Source organism: Pleurodeles waltl, chromosome 6, assembly GCF_031143425.1.
Source record: "Pleurodeles waltl isolate 20211129_DDA chromosome 6, aPleWal1.hap1.20221129, whole genome shotgun sequence".
In the NCBI taxonomy this organism is placed as follows: domain Eukaryota; kingdom Metazoa; phylum Chordata; class Amphibia; order Caudata; family Salamandridae; genus Pleurodeles; species Pleurodeles waltl.
Window position 1 is genome coordinate 1,597,892,431 of NC_090445.1, and position 12,977 is coordinate 1,597,905,407.

The following is a 12,977-nucleotide window of genomic DNA, read 5'->3' on the forward strand; positions in this document are numbered from 1 at the left end:
CCCTGTGGCAGTAAACTGTGCACGCAGGCCCTACACTAGCAGGCCTAAGACAGGTTTGAAAGGCTACTTCTGTGAGTGGCGCAAGCTGCACTGCAGGCCCACTAGTAGCATTTAACTTACAGGCCCAGAGTATAGAGATACCACTGTACAAGGGACTTAGAGATACATTTAATGTACCAATCAGGTGTAAGCCAATCATACCAAGTTTACAAGGGAGAGCACGTGCACGTTAGCGCTGATCAGCAGTGGTAAAGTGCCCAGAGTCCTAATGTTAGCAAAAAGGGTCAGAAAAAATAGGAGGAGGAAGGCGAAAAGTTTGGGGGTGACCCTGTAAAAAGGGGCAATTCCAACATGACACTTTTTCCATATTCACGCATTTTGTGCATTCTGCCCTCTCCCCACTCCATTCGTACCCTTAATACCCCTTGACCTCACGTCCAAGCTGCTGAGACCTCCCATAGCAACTTCCCCCTTTCGTATTCCAAGATCCCTGCCAACACCTGGAATACTTACACACACATAAGCACACCCACTTTAATTGCTGTGAGATCTTGTTTTTATTCTTTGTTACCTCTGTGTTGTATATTATTGAATACATTTGTTCTATGTAAACTAAACTTTAATAAAAATATTTATTAAAAACGTTTTTGCACAATATACATGTCAAACGATTTCATCACTTGGTTCGTGCATGGTCTCTTAAAGCCAAGCCAAACACTTTCCTCGGCTTGCCCTACGTATTTGCTGGCACACACATCTATTTGCAAATTGGGCTTAGTATATGAGGTTGTCAGTCACTTGATAAAGTGATTTGTAAAATGCGAAGACTGGAAACATAGAGTCCTGTGCACATATGCCTATTTGACAACTCTACCATAAAGATTTCTCATAGCAGAGCCCAGGAAGACAGTGTGTGCAGTGAAAATACATTCATAATAGGTGAGCCTAGTGTAGACTGTTGTGTTGTGCCCATAGGCATGATTTTCCAGGGAAAGCCTCCAGGCTCAGGTGGGACCGGAAGGGATGTAGCTTTAGGGGGTATTTGGGATGTGACAACCCCCAACTGCATTCTTGGCTTGGTAGTTGGGTCAGTGGGCCCTGAGTCATGTGTGCTATGTATGTATCGTTTTTTCACATTTTTCTAATTTCACTAAGAGCTTTTAACTTGTTCATTTTTTGGAGCGGAATCTTAAATGTATATAGTGACTGGTTTACCAGAAATAGTAAATCTACATCAACAGAAGAACTTCTTGAATGGGTGCAAATGTACTAATTTTTGTACTTCACAAACATCAGCATGTTTTGAACACGTGCTGCATGATCATCTGGATTCACTTGTGGCTCAAATTTTATATATCCTTCTTCCTGCATCATGGCCAAAAGATCTTTTCAAGACAACACACCTGATGTTGTTCCAGAAACAAGCATGTACATGCCTTCAATCTGACTGGCACCCATGATCTTTGCTGCCTCTGAATCATTGTCTTTGGGAGTGCCACAAACTTTCAGTGTGGCCAATATCGGCAATCTTGGTCCTAGATGGTGTTGCTGGATAAAAGGCATTGACATATATACCAGTGCTTTTGGCATGGAGAATAAAGTGCCTCATCTGACTTCTGATACACTGCATAGGACCTAATACCTGTGACATCATCTACCAATTCAAAGAAATGGAGAGATCATGATATGCAAGTTTACAAAAAAAACTGTGTGATTATATGCTTTCTGCCAAAGATCTAGGTTAACTATGAACCCTTTTTATTTCTCTCCATGATGCAGAAGCCAAGTGAGACAATGAACTCTTGTCACCAGATTAAAGGAATGTGTACAACATCACAACTTTGATAATTACAACAGCAAATACGCTTTTATATCACAACTCATCACAGGCGGTAAATCTGATTTCAGACAGAAACCATTGCAAAAGCCACAGAAACTAGAGAACATCCTTGCTGTTGCCAGAACTTCCCACAAAGCTGACAAGTGGAAGTCTCGAGTTGACACAAGATTGATATACTGACTATGTCAGTTTTACATTGAAAGAGTGTGTCTTCCTGAGAGTGAAGCCAAAATGCAACTGTTACTGCTGTGGGGTTCGGTTTCCTCATTCTAGGATCTGTCCTGTAATTCACAAAATGTGGCTCAACTGCACAAAAATTGGACAGTTTTAAATGGTCTGTACAGGTCACGGCAGGCACAAACCAGGAATGATTGAGCTGACAGCAACAAAAGCACCTTCTTGTTCTGTAGCAAGTCAAAGTACACCAGTTGCCTCCGCCAAAGAGTTAGAGAGAAGTGGACGCACGACTCTTATGTTCATCGTCTCCTAAGGCAATGTAAACAGGTTCTGAATGTTTTTGCAAAGCCAATTGCTTCTCCATCCGAGGTATTGTTGTAATGAGGATGATAAAGAGCTGACAATGATTCTCAAATCAAAAACAGGTTCTAACTCCTAGCAGACACAGAAGATCAGTCTCAACCAGCTGCAAATGCAGTCAACAAGAAATGGGAAGATATCTGTTCAGTGTATGTGATGAGCAGTGAAACATGCTTCGGGACCAAATCAAGGAAGAGCAAAAATAAGACAAGCTATTGAAGACAGCAGGGCAGCAAATAATAAACTCATGGAGGCCCAATCTGAGGGATTTCAGAAGAAATACAAGCAGCAGTGCATAGAAGCAAACAGAGCAGTCAAAAGTATAATGAGCCGACAAGCGTACGTACAGGTATAACCTCGCCAGCCAACCAGAGGAGGCAGCCATTAGAGGAGTATAGGACAGTCTTCAAGAACACAAAGGTAGTAGTACATCTTGTGCAACATAGAACTTTGTTATCATGGACAAACAAGGAGGACTACTCACAACAGAGAAAGAAAAGGAAGCACACTTGGTCGAGCACTTCAAAGAAATCTTGAACTGACCAGAATCAACAAGCCTAGTGGAGGTTCAAAAAGCAGGGATAGACTTTGATGTGAATGTCAACCTACAACAGAAAGAAGAAAAGCTCTGAGTCAAGACAGCCTGAATGCAGGAATGTTCAAAGCAACCCCTGAAACATCAGCCAAGATCATCCAACCACTCTGTACATCAATTTGGGAGGTAAAGAAAGAACCAAATGATTGGAACAAAAGCATAATTGTTAAAATTACAAAGAAGGAAGCATTAACCGACTGAAGACCACACCAGAGCCAGCCATCAGATAGACCTTATCTCTACAATGGATGATCTTGACTGTGCAGATGACCTAGCCTTGCTCTCTCACACACAGCCGCATATGCACGGAAATGCATCTCATCTTAACATCTGTACAGAGTAAGTGGGTCTGAAAATCAACACAAAGAAATCATATGTCATGACTCTCAACATCCCAAATCCTTCTCCAGTTAAGGTGGATGGAGAGAACCTAGCCATAACTAGAGAGTTCACCTAGCTAAGATGTACTGTCATACATGATGAAGGGGCATTCAGGGACTGAACAAGGACTTGAATTACTTCTGAATGCTGAACAGTGTGTGGAGGTCATCCCAGTATAGCACAAACACCAAGCTGAGGCTGCACCAGAGCTTCATTCTGTCTACTCACGTATGTGCATTGTTGTTCCATTTGACACACTTCTGTGGTTCGGAATGCTGGCTGATAACAAAAAAGCGACATTAACAAGCTGTCAGCTTTCACACTAGTAACCTGAGGTGGACTTTCCACATTTTATAGTCCTGACCCCTTGATATGCCTCTCTAAAAAATTGTTATCCAGAGATTTTAATTTTTGATTTGTGTTTTTTATCATTAGAGAAGTAATTTAGCTTGGATAGACTTTGCTACTCGGGGCTGATTCTTTTTCTGGGTGACATTTTAAAAAATGGCAGATGTGTTGCAGTGATGATGGTAATATTTCAGGACCCATGAGATTAATATACTTAAATTTTGGTGTCAAAACATAAGTTTTGGGGGTGAAGTATTCTTATAGAGACAGAAAATAACTCCTCAGAGCAACCCTTCTGCCATTTAAAAAAATGTCAGCTGAATAATGATATGTTTTAGCCATCACATTGGTAATTCATTTTAACATTGTTTTCGTTTCAGTTTTTCTGTCAATTCAAATTTGTAAACATGAGCGAAGTGGGTGGTACCATAGGACAGAGAGTTGCTAACTACAAAATCAGAGTACTTCATCAACAAAGAAACGTGTCATGGTGCCAAACTAATCTGAGAAAATCTAACATCAACTGCAGCTGGGCAGAAGAGAGTTTGAGATGCTGCAGAAATACGGCAAGATGAAGTTCACAAACGATTGAAATTGATGGTTGAAAAGGATCAAATATTTTATCGTAGTAATAACAAGTGCTACAAGTTGTACACAGTGGAAAAACACCTAGAAAAAAATTGTCAGAAAGTATGAGAAACCAGTTAATGACAACAAGAATCCCAGCCTTCTGAGAAAGCAACGACAACCAAACCCAATGCCCATCCACTCAGAAGATCGATGGCTACCCCTCGTCCACCTCCAACAACTGATCAGAAAGCAGAGGATTTTCAGTGTATTATCTGTGGTTTAGCCAGAACAAGGGCCAAAGGGATTGACTAAAGAACAAAGTACAGAGTATGTTAGTCGCAAAGGGCAAACATGTTTTTATCTGCAGCTAGGTTCTTCCAAGATGAAGTTGTCACCCGAGTAGCGGATCAAAACAGCGAGGTGAATGCATTTGCAGCAGCTTTGTATGCCCTCCCAAACTGCAGCAACATACCTGCCAGCCTTCAGTTAAGTTTGCTCTCTTTGAAAAGGCAAATTAAGTTTTAAAGCCGTTCTTGAGTGATGGCTATGGGTTCACACTCAGTGAAATCAGAGAAATAATGGTCAACATTGATGAAACAGTATTATGTCATAATAATGAAATTATTATTTTTTGCTGAGAAAGTACAATGACAGAGTTCGTTTTTGTCAGTCTAACAAAGAGAATGAGCCACCTCTGGTGTTCTCATATGATTTAACTCCTGAGGTTCTTGCTGCCAAAATAAGATTATGGGATGCAGTAAAATCTGGAGGATTCATTTTAAGAAACATCCTGAAATGTCTAGATTTTGGACTTAATGACACATTTTGTGATGCCTCAGAGCTCTGCAAATCATGCGAGTAAACAAGAATGCCTAATGTTGGCTTAACATTTTTTTTTACATCATTGTTTAATATCAGCAATGCAAAACTGTTAAAAACTAAAGTTCTTGAGTTTGGAACAGAAGCCGACAGAATTGATGATGGCTTTGAAGATATAAGCAAAGAAGTGGAAGACAATCCCATGAACTGACAGGCTTATGTTGTGCAAATGTACTATCTTTTCCAAATCATGTTTTATGAATTACATCACAGCAAAAAGAGAACTCCTTTACACACGATGACTGCCCACGTAATCTATAACAGGTGCTAAAGTAGAGAACTAATCACTTCAAGGAATAGGATTGGTGTACCAACAAGTTATAATGACATAGTAAAGAGCAGGAACTTGTTAGCAGCGCATGCTGTAAAATCTTGTGAATCCAACAGCACACCACTTCCAAGTCACTTTACCAGGAAAGGATTTACAATTGCCTCTCTTGATATGTTTGATTTTGAAGACAGCTCTTCTTTGTCTGGAATATCCAGCACACATATGATACTGGCATGGTGTTCTTTTTCAAGACTACCAAAGATGTAGATGCTGGAACACAAGTTGTGTCAGCTGTAGGCATAAACAAACAAAGCTGCAAACTTATAACTCAACTGCCTTGCCAACAGGTGCAAAATCACTATGCGTCATCAACATGTCCCAGTCTACCAGAAAGTTTCAAAGTGGCTGAGGATATGGATCTTGTACCTGATTCTGTGGTCCACAAAGCTGATTTAACTGAATTTATTATATTGCTTATTTGTTGCAAACTGAAGGATGAAGAAAAGCCAGTTCCTCCATTGGCTGGAATTCATGCTCTGGTCTCCCAGAATATCGTCCCACTGAAGAAGGTTGGGTTTTTACTACTAATGCAATCTCCAGTCACAAACTGCGTAACAGTATACACAGCTTGAAATAAATTCCAAAATATGCATGCTCAGCTTGAAGGCTAGCATATCCTGCCAATTTTCTACGATGAAGGTGCTTTCCCTATTGTAGCTGACATTTATATGAGCAATCCAGTAGAATTTGATGATCTTTATCCAGTGATGGGCATTTTCCACATGACAAAAGTTGTGTTGCGGTATGCAGGAAGTTGTCTCAGTGGATGTGGCATAGACGATGCACTTATGTAAGCTGAAATCTTTGGAAGCAAAACTGTCCAGTCAGTATTGAGCGGAACTCCTTATGTTTGTTCATACAAGGTATGTTCATCATATCTGAAGCTTTATAAACATTGCATTGGAATGCTTTCTGAAACCAGAATGACAAATTAGGTTTTGCATATCTTAACTCAGAAGTGAACAAGACACAGGGTACACTTCATTCAGAAGACATAATGCAAAGCTAGGCAATGTTCATAACACTCAGCCCAAAACCAGAAAACCTGAAAACCAAGTTTGTAGAATTGTTTGAAGAATGTGAAGAAAAATCAGAACTTTGCAAGTCCTGGGGAAATATTTTACACATGATATCTATAGTAAAAAAACAAAAACTTGGTACATGCTGATAGGGAAGGTGATTGGGAGCTGCATGTGAAGACTGTGGAGTCACTAATAACTGTGTTTCGCAAATTCGATTGCATAAACTACCTCAGATATGGGTCCTGTTATTTGGAAAGTGTGAAGAAGCTATAGGTGGAAAAAAACATATCTCTACCGAAAATTCATTTAAAGACATTTTGTCGTGAAACACCGAAAGGGAAGGTTCAGTGCTGGGGCTCCAAATATGAAACCGGAACAGACAATCCAGAGATCACAGAAAAGCTCCAAGGGAGTTGTTGGTCAGACACGTAAAAGTGAATATGTTGCCCAATAGCAGCTAGTTTATCATGAAGTCCTTTCTGTTTGCAATGTTTTCAGAGAGATGACCAATTCAAAATGAATGGACCATTGTGGAACTGTTCCTCATCACAAACTTGTGGCAAAGAGACGTGAACGTCTTAATAAACATTTTTACAGCCTTCTTCAATTCATGCAGCAGCAAGGAAACCCCTTTGAAACGACTGAGCCAGTGCAACTACACAACTTTGTGACCAAACTATATGTGGATAATTATATAAATACACGTCTACTGGATGTCCTTGAACCTGAATCAATACTATACACAGAACTGAAGCAGGAGAGATTTATATTGAAAGATAAAAAGCTGTGTGGTATAATCACTAAAGCTAAACTTCCAAGCTTTGCTATGGTAAGAGTTTCCTCCAACTAGCCACTACAAAACAGGTGACAAAAGAGCAACATTTCGCAAGCACATAGAGAGATGGATGAAGCAAAAAAGGGGTGAGTTTATCAAGGATATTCTGTTGCATTACCTTCTTCCAAAAAACACATTATTTGATGGAGATGCTGCAACCAAATCAGTGAGGTACAAACTTGTTTAAGAGCTCAAAAAAAAACTTTCACCTGAAGAATTTCGATTCGAAAAAGTGTCCTAATTGAAAAATGCTGTTGTTGTGAACTATATGTCACAATTTTGACTGGTCAAGATTTTATCCATGCAGCATTTCAGAGATGTTGTCCAGACTGTTTTACAGGTATCAAAGTCAGCATGCACCTTGCAAGAACTGCACATTGTCTTTGACAGTTACCTTGAACTGTCGGTCAAAGAATGTGAGAGAACCAAACAAATGTCTACAAGTGGAACTATTACCCTTGCCTGCATCAAAAATTAGATACCTATACTTGTGCAACTTGATAAATTCTGATCATCGACATTGAACAAGATGAACTTGGAGATGTTAACTCGCCAAAACATTGAAGATGCTTCAATGAACTCCGAATTTGCAACTATTGTAAGTGGAATGATTGTCAATGAGAAGATGATGCCTGCAGAGAAATATTCAAAAGGTATGACCTTCATGTTATGTCACATGTTGAGTGGGCTATTCAAAATGGTTCCAATCGAGTCACTGTACTGTCAAATGACAGAGATGCTATTATTGTGCTACTTAGATTTGTTGCAATGTTCATAAGTCATGGATTGTCAGAGTTATGGATATGTTATGGAACAGGGAGAAAAGACACTTAGGCCCTCATTACAACCGTGGCAGTAAATGCCGCCTCCCGCCGTGCTGACGGCCGCCAACATATCGTGCCTTCGGAGGTATTCCGCTATGGGTATTATGACCCACACAGAATTCCGCCACAATACAGACACCCACACAAGTCCGCCAGTCCAAAGGTCAGTGATAAACTGGCAATAGCAAAACCCACACCGATACACCAACAAGAATACGCCCACAGTATCACGACCCACGAATCGCCGCAGCAGTCTTTCAACCGCGGTAAACCATTGGCAGTACACACTGCTGCGCTCAAAATACACATACATATACAAAACTACACCACATTGGACAACTCAAACTACACACACCTGCCACACATACACACACCACACCCTCAGACCACTATAAAACACAAACCCACATTACCCACAACCCCTTACAGAGAAAAAAAGATAGCAAACAGAGAGAGACAAGCCAGGAGCACCCACTCAATCAGAACCACAAAACACCGTCACCCATACACCATCCACGCACATATCACCCCAACACATCACCCCACACATCCTCACACATATCACTCACACCACATCCATGGCACCCCAAAGACACCCCAGGTTTTCAGAGGAGAAGCTCAGGGTCATGGTGGAGGAAATCAGCCGGGTAGAGCCACAGCTATTCGGATCACAGGTACAGCAGACGTCCATTGCAAGGAAGATGGAGCTATGGCGGAGAATCGTGGACATGGTCAACACCGTGGGACAGCACCCAAGAACCAGGGATGACATCAGGAAGAGGTGGAACGACCCACGGGGGAAGGTGCGTTCTGTGGTTGCAAGACACCAGGTAGCAGTACAGAGGACTGGCGGTGGACCCCCACCTCCTCCCCCATAACTAACAACATGGGAGGAGCAAGTCTTTGCAATTATGCATCCTGAGGGCCTCGCAGGAGTAGCAGGAGGACTGGACTTTGGTAAGTCACATCTTTACTACTTTATCCCCCCCACCCTACCTGCATGCCATCACAAACTCCTACCCCCACCCCCATCACTCCACCTCCTCACACATACCCCACCATCACAACCCACCCATCCCAATACCAAGCCCTGCATGTAACACCAAAGCATAGACCCCCAACACAGACCTGCATGGATTCCCATCACCACAGCATGCCCAGTAGAGAGACTCACCCAGCCCACGAAATCACCACTCACACAAGGCCAAGCTGACAGGAAAATCACAATCATACAGGGAAACACACCCATGCAAAAGATGGCACACGCAGGTACATTAACCCTACATTTGCATACCCACAGGACCCATACTCAACGTCACCGGAGAGGAGGTGCCAGCTACATCCAGTTCCCCCCCTGAAGAGGCCCACAGTGATGACAGCAGCTCTGCACGCCTGGATCACGATGACCGACCTGGCCCGTCCGGGACTTCTGGACAGTCGGTTCCCCTGCCACAGCCCCAACCCACCACAGAGCCTCCCCCCTCAGGAAACACCAGCACAGCACCCACCCAGTGGGCCCATGCCCCTGTCCCCAGGACACGTCAATCAGCAGTGTGTCCACCACTACAGGGACCCCAGGCAACCCTACAAACACAGGACGATCAGGGACCTGGGGTCAGTGGCATTGGGCACACAGTTCAGGAGACAGAGGCACAGGATAACAGGGAATCTGGGAGGTCTGCTGTGCAACAGGGGGAGGACAGGCCCTGGGAACCCACTCTCCACGAGGCACTCTCCAACATCCTGGGAGCATACCACCATTCCCAGGAGACGATGGGCCAGATACTGGCCAAGTTGCAGGAGACCCAGCGGCCGCAGGAAGGACAGTACCTGGGGATCAGGGATGACCTAACAAACATCTACACCATCCTAGTCACCATTGCAGGGGTGCTGGCTGACATTGGCAAGACCATGAGGGAGGCAGTGGCACAACAACGGGCGCCTGACACTGTCTCGTAGGCTCCCATTATCCTAATGAGATTACTGGATTTTTGGGCGGCAAGATCGTTCACAGTGTGTGGGACTAAGTCTAACCCACGGTGAAGGACCCTTGTCACCCCAAATCCGGGTTGAGCTCCAACTAACTAGCAGTGCCTCATCTCTCCCAAAGGGAAGAGACAATTGGGCAGCCGAGCGCATGACATCTTAGTGCTTCCCAGGGAAGTCGTGGTCACTCAGATCCCAACAAGTTCTCTCATACACAGTGTGGTCTCATATATAAATGACAAAGGCAGTTTGAGTTTTAAAGATTGGTTTAATAAAACGACTGCATTTTAGATAACAAGGCGTGAGCCGCAATAACCAGAACCATACAACACAATAGGATTGAAATAGTAACGAGGAGAGTGAAACATAAGAATAACGCTATTATAGTGCAACTAGATTACGTTCTCTCTTCTAAGTTCTATTTTGAGATCAGCATGTTAAGCTCTAAGCCTGCCTTTCAGGTTCCCCTGGGAGGACATCGACCCTCATACCTGAGCAAAGGCCTGTGATCGGGATCAGCATCTGCAACAGGGCAGTCAGCATCTAGTTGTGGGTTCCCGGTCGGAATCTCCCTGTCACGTGTACCAGGACTAGGAAGTGTTTTTATAACTAACACGCCTGTGTTCTAAGAAACTTCCCCACGTAAGAATGTGTACTTTCTACGAACCCTAAAGACTAAACTTCTACCACGTCTATCGGCAATGTACCAGACTGTATCCTTGACTGAAGCACAGAGCAAGCAAGAATGTATTGTTTGAGAACTTCAGTGCTGAAGTAAGCTAAACAGTGTGATAGAAGAAAATAAAACAAGACAGTGAAACTGGTTATTGTAAAATAACAGTGCGAGGCTAAATAAAATGCATCTTGGGCAAAGTGCACAGAGGCCTAATACTTTAAGCAAACGTGCAGAAAGTTACATTAAAATGGCTACACTACACCCTCCCCTTGTCGGTAGAAAGTGGTTTAAGCTGAAGCTAAAAATGCCCTATGCTAAAAGATAATTAAAACCCTACAGAATTTTAACAAGTCAAGAGGACACCAAAGCACATCAATCCACAATTTAGAAATAAGCATGCGGCTAAGAGCCAAATTCATGTGACAGTGCTAAATTTAGACCAGATCCAATTTAAGCAGTGATCATGGAAAGCAGGAGGTTCTCCACTTCGGCAGATGACAAGACCGAAAAATCTACGCCAAAAACTATCAAGGAGCAGGTGTGTTCCAAAGCCCCAGTGTCCACCAAGGCGGCATCCCGTACAGAGTCTGTGAACAAGTTAATATCAACTTCCTCCAGGAAGGGTATCTCGTAATCAGCCTCACGAAGCAAACGCAGCGCGCATGTCTGGGAATGAGCCCTCATCAGGAACCTCAACAGATCAACATCAACCACTGGGGGGCGTTGCTGTGAGAGATAGATGTCAAGTGCATGTTCAAAAAAGCACCAACAGCACCGAAACACGGGCTGCACACAATCCAAAACCGGTCTGAATGACAGAGACCAGTCACACCTCAAATGTTCCAGGAGTGTTGCTCCAAAGTGCTGCCTCATGCGTTCACGACACAGCTGCGCTGATGGGAGCGCCCACGTTCGTCCTTGTTGCGGCGTGACAGCTATTGCGGAAAAACAGCAACAGCAAAATGCTGGCTAATAAAGCCAAAGTTATCGGAAATCCCCCAAAAATGCTTCTAAAATTGAATGAATAGCCAAAGGTATTAAACCAAATATGGAAGGGAAGGTGTGAACGAAACCAACACCAACGGCTTTGAAAAACTGTGCTAATCCAGCCGTGCTGGACGCATTAAATATACGTCCCACGAGCTCACCAAAGTGGCTCGGAAAGTTTGTATTTAACAGGGACTGTATTTCTGCTGATGACCTTGCCACCTGAAGTGCGTAGGTCTCGCGTGCAGATGTAAGGGCCACTTGCTTTTGAAACAATAAAGCCTTTAGTCTACTTAACTTGTCGAAAATCACCTTGGAAATACCAATGTGAGGCCAGATATCCGCTACCTCCCTTAATTTAGTGAGGGGAAACAACACACTCCGCAGCAAGTAACAACCTTGGTGACCGAAACAACTTAAACTCTTCCGGCCCGCATGCCACAACAGTCTTCACTATTGAGGACATAGCTGCCGTTTGAAAGCACCTGGAACGTGCGTTTAATCAAGGGGACTGGAACTCCCTTCAGATAGCAAGCCAAATTCACAACCGAGGCATTAAATGTCCCATGCAAGGACAGCTGCTTACAAATCATCGAATGGCTGACTGAAGTCTCACATTCACTGCCGCTAAGAAAGACCTCTTTCCTGCCATTGAGGCATTTGTACAAGAAGGGAAGTTCACACACCTCATGGATGTAACTATCTCCCAACTTTTCATATCTGCCTACCGGAACATGTTTCAAACAAGAAGTGAATTGTAATGTAGAAATAGGCAGATTAATAACCCCGTGTATCAACCACTCAGCAGACGGTATTTCAGCCACGGTAAAAGGCAATCTTTCTAATTTCTTTCATTGTTGAGCATGACATAAGTCGCCTCCTTCTACGCCATTTGTTGTTGTTGTCGCGATAAATTAAAGGAAAAAAATATCTCCCTGGCACTGATGTGCTGCCATGCAACGCGACCCGCCTTCAATGTCTGAAGTGTCCAACCCAACTGCATAATGGACTGAGTCTGACTTTGTCCATGATATAAAGAAGACATATCAGATCGTATAATGTCTATAGCAGAAGAAACAAGGTTGTTAATTGTATATATTCGGTCGGACAAGGTGTGAATTCCATTATCCACAACAGCTAATGCTTTTTTCAAATTTTCCTGATCT